General features: G+C 39.9%; 2 long non-coding RNA genes across 4 annotated transcripts; both read left to right on the forward strand.

Moving 5' to 3' along the window:
- The first annotated feature begins 7 nt into the window (after positions 1-7).
- LOC136789779 (uncharacterized) lies at positions 8-19,958 on the forward strand. Its single transcript, XR_010828707.1, has 3 exons — positions 8-364; positions 2,243-2,368; positions 19,052-19,958. It is a non-coding gene; the product is annotated as an uncharacterized lncRNA (long non-coding RNA).
- Positions 3,998-5,715, forward strand: LOC136789778 (uncharacterized). Of its 3 annotated transcripts, none has more exons than XR_010828706.1 (3): positions 3,998-4,134; positions 4,492-4,566; positions 5,054-5,715. It is a non-coding gene; the product is annotated as an uncharacterized lncRNA (long non-coding RNA). The 3 variants fall into 3 exon arrangements; XR_010828705.1 differs by having other exon boundaries at positions 4,091-4,163; XR_010828704.1 differs by lacking the exon at positions 3,998-4,134 and having other exon boundaries at positions 4,170-4,566.
- Positions 19,959-21,860: the final 1,902 nt, after the last annotated feature.

Genomic DNA, 21,860 nt, shown 5'->3' on the forward strand with positions numbered 1-21,860 from the left:
AAAGAAAGAAAAAAAAAAGAGAGAAAATCCATCCTGTAGCAGCCTGAGCACAACATACATGCCAGAAAGATCCTTAAAGCTTTGGGATACGGGACAAAGCAGGCTCTCATCTGCTGTCACATCATAAAAGTGAGTTTGTGCGTAGTTGTACAGACATACAAGTATGAACAACAACAAGCATCATACCCTTACGTCCAAGCTTATTCCTCTTCTCACACAAGCCCTGAGATCCCATTTCTAGTCCCAAATGTCTTGATTTTGTAGCAATTTCGCTTGGACAGATGAGGAGGGAGGTAGCCAAGGGAACCTCGGTGGGAAGGGAGGTTAAAGATTTGCCCATCACAGGTTGCCTGCTCAGCAGAAGGTAAACTCCCCTTCCCTATTGACATATGTTTAGATGATTCTTCATAAACCCCAGTTTGGTCCAGTGAATGCTTTTCTTACCTGGTCTGTACCTGTGCCCTACCACTTCTTAAATCAATTCATTGTTAAAATTGCAGTTTTCTTTCCATTTTCTCTCCATTACACATCTACAAAACAGTCCTTCTCTTGTGAATTGTAGGAATTCCGGTTTCTGTAGAGTTTTGTATCTCCCTTTTTCCATCTTGCATTACCTCTGTCCTCCTATATTCTTTGCTGTGTTGTCAATCTGTCTTTTGCATCCTTTGGGCAGTTGCTTTGCTGCCCTCTGTCTTTTCCATTGCCCACAGTTGCTATAAGCTTATTTTTCTGCTGTCTTTCTCACACCCTTAGCATCCTTCCTCCACCACAGCAGAATCCATCTTTGTTGCCTACGCTTTGCTTTTCTAGCCCCATTTTTCAGCAAGTTTCTGTTCCCTGCTGCCATCCACAGCTCATGGATGGGCACTGATGGGATGCATAGACAACCCCATTGCACGCAGCAAACCACAGCAGGCTAGCAATAAGTCTCAGCAACATCACTGGTATCCTCAACATGACCCCTAAGGCAACACTTCTCTGTGCCAAGTTGTAGAGCCCAAACACCTCCAGCGTGGTGAGTAGGCAATGCGAGGGTGCATGGGGAGGAAAGGCATCCTACCTCACTGCTGCACTATAATCAGAGGGCAGCGACCTCACAGCTGCGAACTATAACCTTTTAGAAAGTGTTTAATGCAGTATTTATGGCAGCCATTATTTTTACAGTGTTTCCACTTTGAGAAGTAAAGCAGAGCAAAATGTTTACAACAGCTTAACAAAATGAACCCCACAGGTGAGGCGAGGCGCTAACCTGGGCCAGCCCGGCCCACCTGGCAGCCTGCGACCTGCCACCGATGGGAATCCAGCGGGGGGGTGGAAACGGGCCCTCCTGCGGGAAGGAAAAAGTTTCTTCCCCCTGCTTCAGTTTTTGTTTGTTTCTTTAAGGAACAGACTGTTTCAGAAAAATAAACACACAGAAGGGCTCAGGGCAAAGATACATTTTGTATACAGCTTTAATGAAAACATGTTTTTCTTGTTAACACCTTGTTATATCCTAAAATCACAATACGGAAAAAACTGTGAATAAGGCTGTGTGCATAGACATCTCAGATTTTTAATGAAATTCACCAACCAGCAGAGCTTCCCCCACATGGCTGCCGCTACCACGGCGCCCACAGCTCTCGGCGCGCATGAACCTGGCTGGCGCTACCTGCGTGCTCACCCTAGACACAGCAAACGCTGCTCCAGAGCAGGTTTGTGGCACTCAGCTGTCCTCACCGGGTCGAAAAGAGCACAACAGTGAGATGTAGCTGTCAAAACTGCATGGTGGGAATGTTATTTTTTGTTAGTGACCGCTCCTGCAGTCTAACAGTGTGCTTTTGTACAAGTCAGAAGCATCAGTCTGTAGGCTGGCTAAATAAGAGAATCTCTCAGCATCTCAGAGTTTGGGGTGGATTTTTGCTTCTCTGCATTATGATTAATCCATTGGCAAGCCAACACCATCAGAAGCTTTTATCCAAGCAACTTCACAAAGCCCTTTAGGACTCAACGTAGCGTGCTCCATCCAGGAGATGATATTTTTGCTTCAAAAGAATTCAGCGGCCTCTCTCCAAAAAAAAAATTTCATAATTTAATTCCCTGCTGAACCACGTTGGCCGATGCCACCGGGTTGCAGGTACTCAGGATTCACAAGACAGTTGCTGCCATGCCGAGCTTGAGAGGAAATGCCATTTATAAAAAGAAAAAAAAAAAGGAAAAAAAAAAGGAAAAAACGTGACACTCTTCTCTGATAATGACCCCGCAGCAGCTCCGTTTGCTGGTAATGATGCAGAGCCACACGTCCCTGCCCACCATGAAAGAGCGACAGCCATCACAGGAGGGCTCTGGGGACAATGCTGACGCTGGCGAGCGGGCGCTGGCTGTTCCACAGGTAATGAAACCCTGCTCGTAACGAGGAGATGAGGAAAGATGGTACTAGAAATTGCTGGCGTTTGAACTCTGAAACTCAGTGGGAGGGAAAAGAGAAGCAGTTTTTGTGAAAGACCTTGTTCTCGGGAGTTTCAGAGAAAAATCTGTGCTTTGGGGCACCTGAATGCTCACTCAGATCAACTCTTGAAGAAGAAGCTTGAATTCTCTCATATATTTAGTGGCAAGAGGGGGCCTTAAAACAGGATTTAGACCCACTTTATACCACATTATTAATATCGAGAAGCCATAAAAGACCTTTAGTGTTATTGCAAATCAGACTTTGAATCCCAGCAGAGTACAAAAACTGAGGCTGAACTAGAATATCAAACCCAGACTTTGGAAAAGTTCAGAAACGAATCTCCCTTTAAAACTCTTACTCGGTTTAGAAAATAGATCAGTCATCCAATACGTGAGCTTCAATTCCCTTCAGCTTTGGGGAAATTCTCCCATTGAACTGGACTCCTCGCACAACTTAACTTCTGCATAATAATTACTGCCCTTGGAACATCACTACTTTGCTGTTTGTAAGGACAAAAGAAAACTACCACAGATTTGATAGGAATCAAGTATTTTGTTTCTCGAAAGGCTATGGGTCTTTCAAACGTGAGAGAGGAGTGCCTCTGGCACAGACGGGTAGGTGCAATATACCCACTCGCTCCCACTACTTCTTCATTACAGATAGGGTAGCATTATTTTTAGCACAGCAGGTGTAGAAAAGGGTGGTTTTGAAAGAAAGAAAACAAAAATAATGAATTATTTATGCAAGTTAAATCAAAATATGCTCCATATAAATGTTTAATCAGGTTTTCACCAATTTCTCTCCATATGCTCTGCCTTGCTCAACAGCAGATTTCTAATGGAATCACTAAATATATTTTAATAGCTCTGTACATAGTATTATACAACTCAACTTCTGCCTATAGAGTTTCTTCATTCAGAGAAGCTGCAGTAAGATAAGCAATAAACTTGCTCAGAGTTGGCAGTTAAAGAAAAGCTTCAGTAAAAACTACTTAGGGATTTTCCTCCTACAGCCTATTTGCCGCAGGAAAATGTTATGGGGGATGACACAGATGCAGCATACATAAGTGCAATCATTGCAGCAATGCACACTGGGGCAGATGAAGGCATTTGTCATGTTTGGGAAATACAAGTTGCATTTGCTTGAGAACTTGCTGGTACAGCCAAGAAAGAGGTCGCCCTGGCTCTTGCATTGGGAGTCCTGAAGTCACCAAACCCTCCACTGCTCTTTATCCATCTTTCAAAGGCATTCACATGAAATCAAAGCCAGTTTGTAGCTTATTACACCTGGCTTTCTCAGTTACCAGCTTTTACCCTGCAGGCCATGTTTTAAGAGCGCCTGAGAACTAAAAGCCAGTGTCCTGGGTGGGCTGTCAGTCACCACCAGAGACAGCAGCTCCCCAGCCGAACCGAAATACCTACAGAGCTCTTCTTCCTTGTCCAGAGTACCAAAAGGCTGAAATGCAAACTCTCACTCCCCCCAAGCCCCCACCCCCTTCCAGAACATAAGCAATTCAATACCCCAGCTTTCCCCCAGCACTAGCCACTCTGTTTCTCGTCTTCCTTTCTATACAAAGCAGCTGGTCCCTGCAGATTAACAGGGCCCAGCTGCATCTGATCTCCAGCCACTTAACCCCTTCTGAGCTGTTTCCTCACCCGTGCAGAAGAAAACAGGATTGTCTGCTTTCCAGAAGCCTCCTGGGGCTTGAAGTAAGAGCATCCCTATTAGCAAAGACAGTGTAAGTTTTAAATCAGGGAGAAAAAAGCTTGCTACACTCTGAAAAGATTTTTATTTCATGTAATAAGCCCCACACTTTACAGAGTTTAAAAGCAAGAGCATGAGAGAATTAAGCAGACTTGGAAACAGTAATGTCATACCCCAGTGTACTAAGGATTTATGGACGTTATTTTATAACTTGTTGAGTTTGATGTGGAATGATCTCTGCTCTGTAACTACAGTAATTATTTTGTAAAGTACTCTATTGTTATGCTGTCACCCATTAAGCATGCTGCGTAGTGGTTAAAAAGTATTTAGACAGATTGCACACCTGTATGAAATTCTTCCAGACTTTCCAGAGGGGATGGGAGTCTGCATTCACAAGGGTTTCTTCTTACAGCTTGTGGAATCCTCAGAAACATGAGGTCGGTACTGTGTTGGTATTCGTGATGGTTTTGGGATTTAGTAGCTGTTAGAGAAAGTCACAAAAACTAAACGTTAGTAGTTTGTGTATTAAAATGTCTGTTTACGAATTTAGCCACGTTTGCAGTAAAAATATCTTGGCAAATTTTACATTGGGTATTAAAAAAGAAAACAACAAAACAAAACCACTGTAATCTTATGAACAACATCTGAAATTGGGAGTAAAGGTGTTTGGGTAAGGTGTGAGAGGGCTTCCTTCTTTTGAAATTTAGTGGGCTTTTTTTTTTTTAATATCTCTAATATACTAAAAGAAGTGCAGAATAACTATCTGTAGATTAGGAAGATGACAAAGGAATAATGGAGCTGAAAGAATAAAAGTGCATTAATTTATACATTTGCTAGGGTTTTAAATACAGCAACCAGTTTTCTCTAAATCCTTCAGGTTGATTTCAATTAATGTTTCAATTAAAGTTTTCTTGGTCACTGTAGCTTTCAGCTCCTGCTCCCACCAAAGAATTTCCTCGTTGGAAGGCTGCTGTACCCTTTTCTGGCAATTCTGGTGTGAGACAGCAATCTGCGTAATATCAGTTGTATTGTCTTCCAAGTGAGCCATCTAAAGGACACTCAGGACTCACGTAACTGCAACTGGAGCTGTTCTCCAGCTCCCCGAACAGGCACCCAGACAAGCCTGGACGCCGCCAGTCATCATTCCAGACATGATGTAGTTTGGTTTTTGCTGTGATGGAAAGAAACACTTCTCACTGCATCTGTGTCTCCTCCTTCTAATGTTTGGAGGAACTGAGGCCATCCGAAAGCACGAAGCAACAGCTCACAGCTTAGCCCAGCCATTAAGGCTTTCTGAAATCTCAGTAGGTGTAGAGAAATAGCCCACTGCTCTAGCCCACCTTGACTGCATCCGGTCTCCGGTGGACTTTCCTGTCTTTGACCAAATTTTAGCAGCTTAACTGTGGGACCCCAGTAGGTTGGCCTGTATCCTCTGGACCAGAAGGTTTCTTCTAACCTCATTTGAGCCAGTGTTTTTTCCGCATGAGAGTCATGAAATTCATTGCTTTATGATGTGATTCTGACCCCAGGAAGCCCCAGAGCTACAGGAGACAGAGACAGCTGTTAGTCTAGCAGAAACTGCCAGGTTTGTGAAGACCTTGTGATGGACTCAGAACATCATCAGAAGCAGAGGGCCCAGGGGAAAGAGCAGACCTTAGCTCAAGTCAGCCTGAAAGGAGAACAAAGAGAGAAGCAGGGAGGAAGAAGAGTTAAAGAGAAGAGAAAACAGCTAAAAGTCTAACTGAGCCAAGGAGATCAGCTGGAGAGTTGCTTGTTTGCACAGGGTGATAGCTGAGCTGGATTAGGGCTGGACTGAATCAAACATGAGGCAGTAGATTATAGAAGGATCCGGTCAAGTTGGGAGGGAAAGAGGCTGAATACAGGGATGTGTCAAGTGAAAGGGTAGTACAGAACATAAAGTTTAGAAACTAAGACAAGCATTCTTACAAGTGCAGTATTGTCATTTTGTCTCTTTTCCTTCCGATGGTTCTTATAACTGCATTAACAGATTAACGTATGATATTACCTGAGTGCAGAGTCTGGATTTTTTGCATAAAGCAGGTTGGAATCAGGTTTGGGGGGGGCAGGAGTGGCATCAGAAATTCCAGTCTGAGCAATCTACTTTTATTTCTGATTACTAAAAAGATAATGATGATAATAATAATAAATCTAGAGTCAGTGCAATACCTACCCACTGATGCCCTGCAACACAATAGATGTTACTCCCTGTGCAGGCTAGGGCGAAGCTGCCTGCCGCTTCCTCCCTAGGCTCATCACCTCCCAGTCCTTATTCATTTTCCATCCTGTAATATTCAGATCAAAGCATTCTTGCCATGCTGGTGTTTTTCAATTCATAAAGCTTTTTTTTTTTTTTTTTTTTTTTTTTTTTTTTTTTTTTTAAAAAAAAGGAAGAAAAGCAGAAGGTTAATAGTTGAAGGTCACCCTCCCTGGTCTCTCACCACCTCGCCTGCTCAGGACAAGCGCTCGCTGCAGCTGGCACGGGGCCGGCAGCAGATGCGCAGGGCTGGGTGCTGCCAATGGGGTGCACCTGTTGGCTTGCCACCATCTGCTAGCCAAAAACGGGACAAAGCCCCACCCCATGCCGGCCAGCTGAAGAGGGCTTAATCTCCTCCCCATGGGTTTTGAGCCGGTGGCCGTGGCACACGCTGCACAAAGGCGTGGACCTGCACCTAATCTCCCATCCTTGCAGGGGGCTGCTTCTCGTGCTGACAAGAAAGGGCTCTTTAAATAAATCCAGAGAGCTATTACCTGACAAGGAAGCCTCTTATAAACTGCCTTTTTAAAATTATTATTTAAAAAGAGAGAAAGGTATTAGGTTAACATGGATACTAATATTAAGTAAATTAAGCTGTGGCAGTATTTTTTTGGAGGCGGCTGCTGGTCCTTGCTGAAGGGGTGACTTGTAAGCTGAATAGCTCAAATGCTTGCTTTGGAAACTGGAGGGTTGGTTTAGTGCGTGCCATGGCTGTGCCCTATAAGTAATTACCTAACTAGTCCCTGTGAATCCGAGCTGCCAGGGCATCACTGCTATACAAAAAAAAAAAGCATGCTTTGGGAAGTTGGTCACCCAGGTACATTAAAATGATCAAATTTGCTGCATAAAAAAAATAAAAATAAAAATGCTTAAGCAGGATTCATACAAAAAGTAAAGGGAGTTTCAGAAACTGCTTATTCCCGTCTCAAAGCTAGCCTGTATGAAATACTGCAGACACTAGGACATGTAATTGCATGACCGACTCTGTTTTAGTGTTCTCCTGTAAAGAGTTTTCTAACATTCAGCTTAACAATAGGGAATAGGATGGATGCAAAGAAAACCTGCTACCACTGAATCTTGTGTTGAGCCCTTGTTGTGAAATACACCCAATTTTGTCCAAGTGCAGGAGCAACAGACTTGACAACTCAGCTCCTGTCTTTTTTATCAGGTGTGAGTGCAAGATCCCTCTGTCTCTGAGACCTTGAGCACAGCTACTTCATTACATCAGCATCCTGCACTGTTTGCATTTTTCGTCCACCTGTGCATTTAAGCCTGATAGGTACACCAGGAGCTCTCATAGACAGAGGTTTGTCTTTGCTATCGGTCACTGCTCTACAGTGACACTCCAATATTATTTTATTTTCTGTTGTACGCGTCAAGTACATTAATAGGAATAACAGCAAATAAAATGGTAATGACAATCTTTTAAGAGCTGCTCGTCACCCCCAAGCACTGCAGCCAGGGTAAATAATTTTAGTAGGAAATATTTTTTTCAAGGAAAATACTGGAAGTTTCATTATTTGAAATATTTTAATTTAGACTTGATAAAGCAATGGTGAATGTACACTGGGGTAATGATCTTACATCCAGAGGGATTACGACTTTTCTATCTCTAAATTTGCAGAAGCTATCTGAAGGCAAACATTGACTAAGAATGTATTAAATTACCGTGAGCAATCCAAATTTTTTAAGAAAGTTAAATATTAAAATATATAAATAAATTACAAGTTTTCCCTTTAAAATATGCACGAGGTAATTCAGAGCAAATGTTAGAACAAGTCCGTCTGCTAAATTAGTCACAAGGTCCTAGTGGCTACTTTTCCATTTACGCTAATGATGAGAAATGTAAAAGGCCGGCTTCATAATTCAGTGTTCATTTCAAGAGGTTCCAAGAACACTTATGCTAGATGGGTCTGTCTAGCTAATCAGCCAGTTTTTTCTCTCCTTTTAAGATCGAAACACAATTGTAGAACCTGTGCTTCCAATCTTTGCATTTTTCTCCCCTGCACTAAAATGTATTTCAATGTAAGGAATGCTGGAGGATGATAGAGTTGAATTAACACCCTTAAACTAAGCATATTGCATTCTCTTAAATCAATGGTTTCACTTCTGCCCTCAAGCAATATGTGATTTGTAAATCTGAGACATGCTACCTTTAGGCAGTAGGCACTCTCTTTAAAAACACGAAAGTAGGCAACATATGGTGGCACTATGCAATATGAAATTGTTCTAAAGATACAAGTTTCCAGCCTCAGTGGTACAAGCCCAATTTTAAATAAAACATAGTATCATATGGTTCCTGCTTAAACACTGCAGTAAAAAAAAAACTGGCTATATGGTCATCCTCTAAACAACAGAGGGAACAGTTTACATGAGTACACTTGGAAACCCACTGTCTATAAACAGGCAGTCACCCACTACCTTTCAATACATGTAAATACTGAAATATATCAACTTATGTATTTGCAGACCCTTGTAACTTATGGATTTGTCTATTTTTATTTGTATTTATTTTTATTTTAGGTTTAATCACACAAATACAACTGTGGGTATTTTTTGTTGTCAACGCGTATGTGTATCTCATAAACTACGCATTCTATGTTCACATTTTTCTACTGCTGAGACCAGCTGGGTCACATTAGTCATGTCAAAGCATGTCAAGGACTATAACATGTAATTCAGTCCAATGTTACGGTGAAGGTGAATCTGTTCCATTATCCATGCAGAGAGGGGATACTGGTATTTTAGCTCTGGGACATGACTTTTTCCTTAAGTCTGCTCTTATCCTCAAATGCAAAAATGAATTCCCAAAGCATAACATAACATTTTAGCCTTTGGTGACAAGGATAGTAAGGAACTCCAAGGAGGAAAATATGTTTTATTATTAGTCATCAATGATCTGATATGGTAGTTTAACAATTGATTTGTGAAGGCATAAGACTGGACTTGGTAAAGAGAAATTACTACTATGCTAGTATGCGCACAGGCAGAGCCCAATCTCTATTCCTCTTTTTGGTGTTACAAAATCTGAACAATTTAATTTTGTCTGTAATTTAACCTTGCATGTGCTGCACCTCACTATTCCAGTTTGGAAAACAAACAGGACTCTTCCTTATGAATTATTTTATTGTACAATAGGGGTAAAGAATGTTATATGGAGGCTTCATATACTTCTGTTTTTGCTCTGTAGTCATTGTGTATTTTCCCTCCCCCAAATGGACTTCAAAAAGAGGAGTCTGAATGTTCTGCCCAATGACAACTCTAATCAGTCATTAATTTTAAAGGCCTCTTGCCTTTATCAGGTTGTCTCTTAGGCTCAGACTACTCCTACAGTAGTTTAATATAGTGGTCTTTGGTAGCTGAGGCAGCTGGAATTTATGTTGGTAAGAATGTGATGAAAGAGTCGGGGTCTGGACTTCTATAAAGGAATTTTTGAAATTATATGCAGCACAATTGATGGTGCCAAATTAATCTGTTGTCTTTAGCCATAGACAAAGGAAAGGAGAGTAGTGCTAAGTTCCTTTGGGAGCCATGCAATTGGATTAATCAAGAGTGCTTGGTGGATGCATCAGCTTATTTCTGTGGCAACCGTATTCTTTACAGACAAATGACCTCTAGGCTAGTCCTTTGAAACTCGATAGTTAAAGGTGTTGAGACATCTAATTCTCATTGACTTCAATGAGTTTAGACACATCCCATTAAAATTCCGACTCTTGTCTATGCAATGATAAAAGGGTTAGGGCATGGCTTGCTCTTTTTCAGTCCCCATCCTCAGGGACTGAACAATGAAAAATCATGGATAAGAACAATGAAGATGAGATAGAAATGTTTGTCTTTGGGAGGTGGTGTGCATGTGTGTGTCTGTTTTTCCTGATGAGAAAATGGAAAAATTTCTGAATATTTTTCTGTGACCTCAAGACAGCATGTTGGTGTGCCTCTCCTGGAGCAAGGAGGGCTTTCTCAGGGCAGGCCAGCAAAACAGTGCCCTCAGCTTGTCTAGATCATAGTGCCACTTATGATAATTAGCTAGGGCAATTACTCCAGTTCTGTAATTGGTAACTCGCCTCAAAGTACAATAAATGTATTGGTTTTATTTAGACTTCTTTTCTTGGTCACAGTCTGCATTCAAATCATCTTCAGACATGTCTTGATAGGTACTGGAACCCCTTTCTTTGTAGATTCTGAGTCAAGCATCAACCACAAAACTATCCTTTCTGAGACAGGCTTACACCTGTGTCTCTCCCCTGTGCGTCTTCCTTATTTTCAAAATTTCAAGATTTATTTGAGTTAGCTTTAGAATCACTAATCTTATTACAAGCATTCTTACCCAAGTGTTTTTTTTTTTCTTTTTGTCCTTATCTGCTTCTTCTGCACAGTTTTGCATCTCACTTGTGTAAGTATGTTGTGTAATCACTGTCTGTGACTTCTAACTGGAATTTTGGGGAGTCATCTGGGTTCCTCCTCTTGCACAGCTAGGTGTAGTAGTGCTGAAGTGTAATGAGCTGGGAGCTCTTGCAAGAGATATTGATCTTACTCCATATTTTATTTTACTTGTTATGGCACTAATTGTCACAGCGTTGTTTGTCTGACAAGCAAAAGAATGAGATTACACATGTGGACTACAGTCAAAATAATGATGCCAGGTAAATATTTTGTCACTACTACTAATAATGACAATTACATCATCCCCTTCACTTCAGCAGAAATAAACACGTGTAAGTCCTTACGAAAGATACACTGCAACTTGAAAAATCCAAAACCAAGAGCAAATTAGACCTCATGTTGCAGAAGAATCCGAAAATAACAACAACATGCTATTCCTTTTCTCCAAAGGTTTTGTTTCAACATTATCATGCTTCTGCTTATGGCTTATATTAAAAAAGTTGTATAGTCTGACAAACAGATAAATAAAAGATAATTAAAGGAACAGCTCTATGATCCTTTCTAAAGCTGGATAGTTTCTTAGTCTACTCCTACTTCTCCTGGTTTTTTTTTGTTTGTTTTTTTCTGTTCACTTAATGTCTTTTCATAACCACTAGTATCATAACGATGCTCAAGGATGAAAGAGATTCAAGTTTCAGTATTACATTATGGGGCCCTTTTTGCAGGAGTTAAGATCCAAAGGGAGTCTTTGCTAATTCATAAAGCTTGGACTGTAACTAGATTCATTTCTCAATTAATTAGTGATTCACCCCACACAGCCAATCTAGTATTTAGGTACATATCTTTGGAAAAGTGCCCAAAAGTGGCACACAGTTGCTATGGTTACACCCACAAGTATATCAAGTCTACCTGGAAATGACCAACTGTGTTTAGCTGGTCACCTGCACATACAAACATTGTGACCTGTGGATACAAAGCATTATAACATCATACAAAAACTATACTCACTGTGAATAAAAACAGATGCACAGAGGGTTGCAAAAATCCTGGTTCATTTTAATGCTGTCAGTGGACGTTGTGACAGCCTTCCTCCCTGCTCTTGCCCCTTTCTACTCACAGCCAAGGAAACCAGCTAAAACTATATAGCTATTGGACTGTGCTATCAAGATAAGAGAGATGTTTGATGAGATTTGCAAAACTTCAGAGGAGGTTGAACTGTACTTACATTTTCACAACAGGATATTTCTGGTATTTCTTGCCAGCAGCTAATAATCAGGTGAAACATGACAATTTTGATTAAATTTATCAGAGCTCTGGGACTGTCCAAATGGGAAAATAAAGCAAAAGTAAAATGGTTTTAATATAGCAGTAGATACATATAAAATTTGTACATACTTTTATGCAGAACTGGTTTTGACAGAAATACTTTTCAGTACAGAAAATTTAGCCATTATTGTAAAGATCTGCCCAAAACCTCAAAGGTGAACATGTCTCCGTGTGGAGAATGCACAGCAAAGAATAAGGGGCAGATTTAGCAAGTCTCCTTCTTTCCGTGCTTAAAACACACAGGATTGCACATGTGAGCTTTATTTCAGACCTCTCATAAATATAGAGCAAAGGAAATGTTCTCATGGACCCCTGCAAAGAGAAGCCATCAAACTTCACCTCAGACTTGTAAAACAGTATCATATGCTTCAGGTACTATGATGTATTCCTACCTGCAAATGTCCTTATGCTGTCTGGATTTCATAAATCAGAGCACGGAACATAGAAAACTGAGATAGAAGAAGCCTGATAAACTGTCCAGTTTACCTCATTTCCACTGTCACATTCTTTCTGCTTTTTGCTTTCTTCTTTTGTCAGTCATGGTTTCAAATGGGTCAAGTGATGAGGCTTCTCTAATAACCTTGCAATTTTATTCCATTGTTAAATGCACCTCATTGTCTGGGAATTTCCTCTTCTTATACAGCTTGAAGTTTCTCTGCCTTAATTTCATCCAATCATTTCTTGCAATATCCCCTCTGTACAGGCATAAATACTTAATCTGTCACCTGAGGTTTGACTCATTTTAACAGGAGTCAGAAGGAATTGAATATTTGCATGCATAACAAGAGTATCTAGAACCATTATAGCTAAAGACAATGTGGATTTTGGAAAGGAGTTAAAACCTTTTTGAGAATTTTGATCAGCCTTTTACTATCAGAAATTAGAAAGGGATCTTCTTGAGTGTAGGATGTGTGTTGTCTGACCACTATGAAGTTCTTCAGCTCTCACTGTTCCCAGCACCTGGTATGGGCCATACTTCAGGATGGAGTACTTGGAGCATTCTGCGAATTTGGGTTCTGCAGGGACTTCAAAGTGCTCCTGTCAGATAATCCCCGCATTCCTATGACAGAGAAATGGGAATTTCTCAACAATGGAAAACATAGATCCTAAACGTTTGTCAGTGTCACCAGTAACTCTTAATTGTTGTGCCTGGATTCACGGGGAAAAAAAAAAAAAAAAAAAGGGAAACGCTTTTAAAGACCATTTTATCTTTATTTAATCATATTTCCCACATAGACACATGAAAGTTTGCTATTTTTCATACCTGTTCCTAAAGGTTTGCACTAACATCATAATTTCGGTCTAGAGTTAGGTGAAGTCAGAAGCTTCATATCCACTTGCTCGCTACTCTGAGCACTAGAAACCTGTGGTGTCTCACCACACTTGAAATTCTTCCCCACTCTCCACAGTCCCTAATAATATCCTGGACATGTACCTTCATCTATATTCATGAGAGTGCAGATGCAGCCAAATTAGTGGCAGCAAAGCACATTTTACACTGTAGAAAATACAATCTGTCTTCTTTTTGATTTTTTTTTTAATATAAAAAAGTTTTATTTAAAAAAAAAAATCAGACAGTAAGATTTAAATTCAGCACCACCCGTTGCAAGAGTCTGTTTAAAAATGCACAGCTGGCTTGATGATGAGTGACAAATCAAAAGTCAGAGTGAAACTTCCCAATCATCTGAGCCCTTGCCACCCGATTAGCAGAAGAAAAACAGGGCAGATGGAGGGAGACGCAGCAGTTCGGAGGGAACAGATGGCCACTACGAACTTGATATATGAAATTAATAACACTTTCTCAAATACAATTAGTAGCAGGAATACATTACCTGAATTTTCATAACTGTGAGCAAGCTGACATTAAATGAGGTTTTTCAGATTAACAGTCAATATAGCATTGATATTTGGAGAGAAATAAAAAATTATATGGAAAGTAATAAGGACCTTTCTCCTTTTTGTGCTATAACTGATTATGAGTGCCCAGCTGTACAAAGTCTGCATGATTCTATAGTTTGAAACTCCCTAGATATGTGCTTTTATGATTAACTCATTTATTTCTTAAACCAAAGACAGGCGCCATGAGGTTTCACACAGATTCTGACTGTGTCGTGAGAATCTGCATTATGGTGAAGGTTTTTTCTGTCCTTACAGCCAAGGGCTTATATAAATCTGGAATATATTTTTCAGAAATGATGACTGGTTTTGGAAATCTAAACTGAGATGTCTTAATATGTCCTGACTTCCCGTGTTTCAACACCTTGTGAAAATCAGGACCATTTAATTTGTTTTTAATTGGGCATCTAAAATAATTAGCCTGCTTTGAGATTCCTGCTTTTACAGATATTTTGTACAGAAGGGACAGGATTCAGAACAAGAACAAGAAAAAATATGTAATACATTTCAAAGGCCGGATCATGGCTTCAGAAGAAACAACATTGCAACAAGACATCTAAGCCAGCTCAGTGGATTGCACTGACATACTCCACCTGGGTGGGTGGATGACAAGGATCTTGCCTGGCTGCTTACAAGCCCTGGCATACCTAGAAGGACAATTTAGTAGGTGATTCTTTAATCACATCTACTGCTCCTTTACCATAAACCAGTGGTGGCAGAATCAGCTGAGAGGTCTTTTCCTCAGCTATGAGAAAATGTTACAAAGGGAATTACTAAAAACAAATACTGACACTCTCCTAAGGCAACAGAAATAAAAATGATTGTCTTCAAACTAAAATTGGCTTTTCCAGAATGTATGAATGCATGTGCATACACACACCAATGAAAGCATTTTCTTTTTCTTCAAGACCAATTTTCTACTGCAATGCAACAACTGCCACTGAAGAACATCACATTTGGGATTGATCCTGTGGTCATTCATACTGTTAAGATCTATAAAAAGGACATTCCAGAAAAAAAAACAATATGGATTTGGAAGCACAAGTGTTACTGTAGAAACATTTTCCTGAAATGGTCTGAAATGAACAATGTCATTTTTAGTCTACAGGAATTAGATATTTTGTTCTGTGTTGAACTCTCTTGAAAGGCCTAATGTTTTTAATCCTCTGCTACCTGATACCTGAGATGATAAAGAAATGCAGCTGAGTTTCTTCCTATCAGTGTCACACAATAGTCACTTTTTTCTCCCTTTCCTTTCTGTTTTGTTATTTTCTTTATTGTCATTTCCTCAGCCATAGCCAACAGATGCAAATGTAATTTGTTTATGAATCACAGCACATATTTATGTGAATATACCATATGAATATGCTTGCAGTATGATTTCAGCTGGGTGAATACTGCAAAAGATGATTTGCAAACACTGCTATGAATAAAGGGCATGATACAAAGCTTGTTGTGATCCATGGGATGTCTCCTGTTGGCTTCCAGGAGTTTTGGCTAAAGTTTCAAGTCAAGACCTTCCATTCAGAGGAATTTTTGCTTGCTGGTTGTCTTTTGTTCGTGATTATTTATCCAGTCAGAGCTTTGTTCATGCAAATTCTGTGGAGAAGCTTCTACTTGGGGTAATGCACATTCCTGCACAAATACATGTATTTTTTCTATGACTACATATGGTCATATGCAAGTGTTATCAACACAAGGATCTATGAGTAATCGTTATTAATAACGGATACAGCAATGATCTACGTAGAGTTCAGGAGTCATACACACATATGTTTTAGCTAGTTCTTCAAATAAAGATTTTTCTGTCCCAAAGAGAGCTGTCAGTCCAAGATTAGGAGGCAGCAGAACTGTGTCTGTTTAGCAAACAGGTAGAGCTTGGCCTCATGCTCCCTGAAGTCAACAACACATTTCCCACTGAATTCAATAAAGGCAGGATCAAGTCTGTTCTCAGCACTGTAACTTACAAAAAATGTTGAAAATAGAAATGAACTTGGGCTTTAGGTTTCAGAGTATTTAAGTATTTCCTGATTCCTTTAAAATTCAGTTCTGCAAGGTGTCATTTCAATGGACGCTGAACTCACAGGACCTTATAGAATTGGGCCACTGCCAAAGGGCATAGCTGTTTATCGGTCTTGTATTCATGGACAATGTCTATTGTCTTTACTCAGATAAAGCAGGATTTGGCCATTTTCCACATCAGACCCACAACACTGTGATTAACATCATACTCTAATAAACAGTAATGAGGAAAAGTGTTCCAACAACAGAATAAAAATCTCTTTTAGTGCAAATGTTAAAGCATCTATTTTTGGATTCTAACTGCCAACATTGAAGTTGCAGAATTTGGTAATGTTTATTCTTCAACTCTAGAAACTCTTTACAACTGCCTTCAGTCTTGTCTTTTTCACTTCCTTGCATGGCAGAAAATATCTGCAGATGACGATACAAACTGGCACCAAGCAAAATCTTTGTATGTATTTAAACTTTTGCTGTTCGCTTGACTCAGTGACCCAGCGGTATTGTCCAGAATTGCATTAACCAGTTCCAGGCAGTGGAGACAAAAATTCCTTTCATTCATCAGCAGATAAGGAGTTTTGACAACTCTCCCTTGCGAGCAAGGGAAAAAAAAAAAAAAAAAAAAAAAAAAAGCAAGAGATTACAATGTAATAATGCAAAAAGCACAGTCAAGGAGCCAAAGAAAGACTGAAGGAAGCTGTAGGGCTGCCTGGGCAGACAGGGAGACTGCTATCAGAATTGAACGAGAGAAAATCCAGATCCCCCTTCCACTCCTCTACCTGTTTCTTCTCAATGTCATTATCAGTGCACACACTGATATAAAACAGGTCCAGCAAGTATTCCAGTAACTCCTCAAGACCACCAGGGCAAAAACAAAAACATTCAGGGCTTGACACTTAACCAAGGCAACATGCCAAGCTTATCACATGTGAAAAAGCCTTGTAGAGGAAAATAATCATCTTCATGTTCACAGGGCCTGGGTGTTAACTCTCCAAAGAGTCTCCTGTATTTTCCACTCTTGACTGTTGCAGCTGAGGGGGTTCTTGCACAGAAATTCAGACATCTGAACGGATTTCTATTAACTACAGAGCATGGGAAGGAGCCAGAGATTTCTCTTTTGCATCACAGTACTGATTAGAGACAGGGCGCTTTCTTGTTACCACAGAGGCTTGTGTGGTGAGCTGGCCCGAAGCATGGCTGACTTTCTACGTAATCCAGAAATCACACACGGAGCTGAGCAAAGAACAGTTCCACTTTCTCTGAGTTTCAAAATATATATATATATATTTTCCTGCAGTGGAACACAGTGAGGAAAAAAAGAAAACTTTTCAAATAAGTTCTGCAAACAGCTTGTGTCAACAAGTTGTAGTGACCCCAGACCAGAAATAAGCCCCCCTGCACAGCTAACTGCCAGTATTTGCTTCATGTCTTTCTCTGCCTCTGCAGCCTTATGCCTGGAGCCTCCAGGTTCAATGCCAACACGTTTGATAACAACACCTCACTCAAAATATTCTTTCTGGCTCTTACCCAGGCTTTCTGGGAGGAGGTGGAGGGCTGGTTTTCCCCTAGCCAGGAACAATGAAGATTCAGATTCAAGTTCCTGTTCTGCCTGATTTGGGGTATGTAAATTGAGACACTGTTCTTGCGTGTAGGACAACCTCTAGGTTGCCCTCTATCCGAATCACCCAGAGCAGCAGCGCAAACAATTTCTGCTGTAATTTCTGTTGCTCTGCTCTGGTTACTACTAGTAGTGAAGGAACAAATCTTGTTGCCAAGCCTTTTGTAGGAGTAAATCAGGACAAACTTTGAATTTAGCACCTGATATTATCTGCAGGTACCATACAGTTCATTTGCATCTGAAGATGCATGATCTTGTGGGAAGCTGAAGGCCTCACATCCTCTGCTCTTAATCACAAGTGGTAGGCATTAATCAATGTTAATTACAGATATCATACACACACACACATGCAGCCATTTAAGAAAATATTGCTGAATTTAATTGAATGCTTCCAAACATATTAAATTTGAGGTTTCTTTTCTTCCAGTGAACACTGCATTATTTCTCTTCATTAGATTCCTGCTCCTGTATCTTAAGTTCCTCTCCAACTTAGCACAAAATTCCCTTTGTGTTTACTTTCATTTGAGTGAGGACTTGATTCTCTGATATACTTCACAGCTCAGTGAAGTCAATAATAGATGCTCAACTCCACAGAGTATGAGAACTGCAGGGATTTTGAAGTTTGTGATAATTAGGAACAAACCTAGAAATATTGTTCCAAGCCATAAGTTTTTGCATCCCTATTAATGCATTTTAGCTGAGCGGGTGAAAGAGGTAAAGGCAAACATGTTTGTATACTCAACTCCTTTATGAGGAAAAGTGGAAGCTGCAGGTGTTATTTCTACCTGATATTGGAGGGACATTGAAATATTCATTTAATCAGCATCTAATACCAGTAGATTTCAGAGTATAAACTTTAACTTCTCACTGGAATCAAATGGAATGACACTGAGAACTACAAATAAAAGTAATACAGATTCATGCTCTGCCCCTGATGAAAATATAAACTTCTTCAAAGTCATTCTTGGTATTGACAATTAAATTATAAGAGAAAATCTCACATGCTTTTAAAGAGGATGATTATGAGCAAGGGGAATACCAACAAGTATCTGAGGATGAGTATCCAGTAGGATTACTGTTGAAGAAACAGGGCTTGTACACAAGATCTCCCTTACATTGATAACATATGTTTATGAAAAGTTAACTCTTCCTGCTGGTAAAAATAGTATTAGTTATCAAACACTTACTGAAGAGATACAGAGAAATAACTTTATGTTTTAGATATGCCTTATGTTATGGGTCTGCAATGGTATACAAATAATTACCATGGTCCTTACAGGTAAGTCAACAAACTGAATGAAACTGATGGTTCTGCAACTGAGAAACAGTAGACGATAACTCTTTTTCTGCTTGTTATATATGAAATCTTGGCTTAGTAAGAGAAAGGTTTTTCATTTTCTTTCAGAAAGAATAAATAATCAGGCTGACAACATCAAACGGAAATTCCTAACTCTTTTCAGCCAGCTGAAATGTTGCCTTCTGACTGGAGTCCTTTTTTGCCTAATTGCTGTCTGGAGTTCCCATGGATGGTGAGCTACCCACTCATGGAGTACCCCTTTGCCTGAAGCCTGTCTGAGGATCACTCTTCTGACCTTACGCTGTCTCTCCTTCCCTCTCTGAAGAACTTGCTTTCCTATGTTCCAGTTTCCTGGCCCATCTGCTGCCCTCCCACACGTGGCAGAGGGCAACAGATGGGTGATAATCATGCGGAAAAAGGCAAATGGAGGCCATGTGGAGGGGAAATGCAGCTCTGTGGCATCGTGCCCTGGCAACACAAAGCCACCACTAGTCATCCACTGCACACACACCGCGAATCAGTCAGTGACAAGTAAGGCGTGTGGCTGGTTGGAGTAGGAACAGGCTGTGACACTGCCAATGCTGGGTGGCTGGTTTCCACTGGTAAACATTGTCACTTATGGGACAGCACTGCTCAGGAGTAACCAAAGAGCACCTTGTCCACCTCTTCAGGAAAGACTCATCCTTCAATTTAGTATGAGGGAAGAGATGTTACATCTCTTCAGTGCTCCTTTAGGACATAGACACAGAGATAAAGGGTGGGGTGTCCTGCAATGTTGGGTGAAGGAAAGCATGCATATAGCAACAACCAACATGTCTGCACACCTTTGAATCTTATAGGCTTGACGTAGTATGCACAGCTCACCTGCTTCTGATGACAACTTGCTAGGACACCTAAACTAACTGGCAGGTGACAGAAGAGGTGGACTTGGTGGTGGTTGTCAGTCACAGGATGACTATGAACTACCCAGATGATACTGAAGAATAACAGAATAAATAAATAAATAAACAGTATGAGTACATTATCATGTATTCAGAAAGGGAAGTAGCAATGTAACAGAGCGCATACAAGAAAGATCTCTCTGGTAAGTTGCTGCAAGGCTGCCTCAAGAAAGTAAGAACAGTACAGAGTAGAGCTGCTCGTATGATTCATATGAGGCTTGCAACACCAGGGCGTTGGGCTTGATAGTCTGAAAGTTTCCAGTGAAACATAACTTACACCTCTAGGAAACACAGGCAAAATCAACTGCATTTTTTGGTGCAGAGTAACTTTCCCAATAAATGAAGGCTAGCAAAGCCATACCTCCGTCAGTCAAACAGCATTAAACCTTTTAAAATGTTTAAGTTCCTTACGTGCCTATGCAACTTTACACTAAACTCAGGAATACTAACAGGTGACTCTTAATATTGCACACCAATTTCTTTAATGTGTGTATTTTTCCTGATTTTTAACTTTGAAATGGTTTGTAGTACATGCAACTTGGTAGCCAGCAAGTTGGAATACAATATACAGACAGGGTAAATATGTTGTGCAGTTGTGCATGCTGTATTACTGTCTGTTTGAAAAGCCAAATGAGCAGAGAAGTTTAGATCTGTTCCCTTCCAGCCATGTAACAAGGCTGGTTGTTCAGATAGGAAATAACATCTGGAAAACTGTAAATAAAACCTCAGACTGATAGGACAGTGCATACAACCTGCAAAACTTTTCTTGTATTTAAACAGTATTTGTACTATCATTGTTCACCAGAACTTTTTCCATATTTCTACCATATGCGTACATATAAACTATATTCAAGGGGTTCATTTTTTCCATTGCTTCTTCCCTCATGCTTTGTCATACTTATCTACCAGTTATCACAATTTTAATACCAAGATTTGAGCAGTAAGGAAGATATTTCAAGACGATTTCAGGACTACGACTTAAAAATTGTACTTTCCAAGGCCTTGGATCTATGGCACGTAACTAATATTATAGTTCCCAGATAGGTCCTGCTCCGAGTGTGATGCTCTCAAGCAAATTTGTGAAACAGAAATGATATAAAATTAGCTAAAGGAAGGAAAATATACATAGATCCTAATGACAATTACATGATTTGTTATGACATAACTATCAGCTAGCAAGAAAGATCTGCTTGTATCATAAGTCCATTTCATATTAATTAATGCCAATAAAATTTTACCACTGCCATACATGGAATCAAAACAAGGACGAGCAGTAAAAATGTAGAATGTTTGCAGTGGTTTGACAAGGTAAAACCAATTTTATTTTTGCTATCTAGTTTCCTTGCCAGTCATTTCTTGTCTAAATAGTAAACCCTTTGCATTTGAGTTTATTTTCCAAGAATAACAGCTTCAGATGTTTAGTTTGGCTGGAACTAAATTAGAAATGTTGGCCACCTGTATGAAGAAAAATAAGACATTCTTGCAGATGGAAGTTCAGAACTACAATGTGGATTTTTGAAAAAAAAATATGTTTTTGGGTGCAGAGAATAAAGTAGACAAAATACTAACACACAAAAAACCTTTGTGGACATTTTTGAGTTCAGATTAGATGAAAATGAATAAAACATTATAAACATTCTCACCTCTAGTTTCAAAATAAATAGTGGATGTATCATATCTTGAATGCTGTAGAAACGTATAGGGCACTACTGATTAGCCCAAAAAGAGTGGTATTGCACTAGCAAAGAGGTAGATGAGATTTTTTATATGCTCGTAAGATGAGCATCCTATAAAACTAGAAATTCACAGTGTGTATACGGTAGTTTTTATATACAAAATGGTCTTTCAGCAAATGAATTATGATGTGTCAAAATGAGTCATAGGGACTTTGCCACAGAGCAGAGTATTTGAGAAACTTTCTGCCACAGAGTAAATATTTGTGTTTTGTTGATTAACGGGAACATGGCTGGTCTCTG

Source organism: Anser cygnoides, chromosome 2 (assembly GCF_040182565.1).
Source record: "Anser cygnoides isolate HZ-2024a breed goose chromosome 2, Taihu_goose_T2T_genome, whole genome shotgun sequence".
Lineage (NCBI taxonomy): Eukaryota > Metazoa > Chordata > Aves > Anseriformes > Anatidae > Anser > Anser cygnoides.